Source organism: Meleagris gallopavo, chromosome 1 (assembly GCF_000146605.3).
Source record: "Meleagris gallopavo isolate NT-WF06-2002-E0010 breed Aviagen turkey brand Nicholas breeding stock chromosome 1, Turkey_5.1, whole genome shotgun sequence".
In the NCBI taxonomy this organism is placed as follows: domain Eukaryota; kingdom Metazoa; phylum Chordata; class Aves; order Galliformes; family Phasianidae; genus Meleagris; species Meleagris gallopavo.
The window spans coordinates 85,255,683-85,256,980 of NC_015011.2; the positions used below are offsets into that span (position 1 = coordinate 85,255,683).

Here is a 1,298-nt window from a genome sequence, read left to right on the forward strand (position 1 = left end):
TTTTTAAGTTCTTCTGGTGTTTATTAGGTTTCTGGAACAGATTACCTGTCATGTTGAGTGCCAGAGGCCTTCGGTATCTATTGAAATACTCTTGACTGTACATGTATATTTGAAGTGAAGGCAGGAGGAAGAGGCCAGTGCACTACCAACAGAGGCCGATATTTGTGGGAACTGACCGGTGTGCTTTCAAAACCAAATCACAGTTTGAATAGTGAAGAATAAACATTTCTCTCTGCTGTAGAATTTATTCTGCAAAGCAGAGGTAGGAAATGATTTCTGTGAAATAGTTACAGTAAGCCTGGGATAGGATATGGCCTGGAGAGCCCTCTGTCTCTGGTGGACTCCCATAGCTGTGATGAGTGTGCTGCACTAGTGTTGGTTTGGGAATATCTTTTTGCTTCTCTCTGAAGTTGCGTTCTTGCCTGCTGATTTGCCTACGTGCCACCTCCAGGACAGCACCCTTGCAGTACTTGTGGATTCTAAGTTCTGGTACTCGCTAAATCTGCTCAGATGAGTGTGTAAATTACATTTCTGGTTCTGATATAATTCTGGCTTCAAGCTACATGTGTTTCCTTACTGAGGAAGCAGAGGTACGTCACTTTAGTGCTAATAGTTTACATTAGAATAGCTAAGCTCTCCTGGGATTGAAGCCAATATCTCGGTACATGCAGAGTAAGGTGGGTAGCTGCCCAACTACATGTACATTAAAGCAGAAATGGCATTGAGATTAAGGTAGTTGGGGCCTGGCCCTTGCTCTGTTCTTATTCAGGTTGTGCAAGTAAAAGCAAGGCATTAGGTGGCAGACTGATGGCTGAAAGTCAGATGCCAGGTGCTAGGTGATGATCATTTACATCTGCTCCTTTGTGTTTGCAAGCTACAGGCTAGCTATGCTTGCTTGCTGAAGAGAACTGGATTTGCAGTTCAGAGTATAGGAAATAGTTTGAAATGGACAGAAAGTAAACAAAATGCTGTGGATAAGAAGTAAAAGCAACACAAAACAAGTAGTCGTTAAATGCTTTGTTAGAAGTTGCCGGGTTTCTTTCCCCTCTGGAATGGGATCTCCTAGATGCGCATTAAAGGTGTATGGCAGGCTCCTGCTCTGAGCAGATGAGGAAGTAGAGGAAAGACACGGTAAAGAGCGAACTGCCTGGCCGTCCTGCTTCCCTTCTCCCGTCAGCAGCAGCACAGAGGCCTTAAGGCAAGGCTTTAAATGATCGTCTGAGGCTTCCCTCTGCCAGCCCGTTTCCCTGGCTGGCACCTACCGAGCCGTTCGGCTCCTCCGTTTCCAGTCGCGTTTC

At 45.5% G+C, this 1,298-nt stretch overlaps 1 protein-coding gene across 6 annotated transcripts in view; it reads left to right on the forward strand.

Moving 5' to 3' along the window:
* Positions 1–1,298, forward strand: part of BBX (BBX high mobility group box domain containing) — a 122,359-nt gene that overhangs the window by 25,968 nt on the left and 95,093 nt on the right. The gene's annotated exons all lie outside the window — the stretch shown is intronic.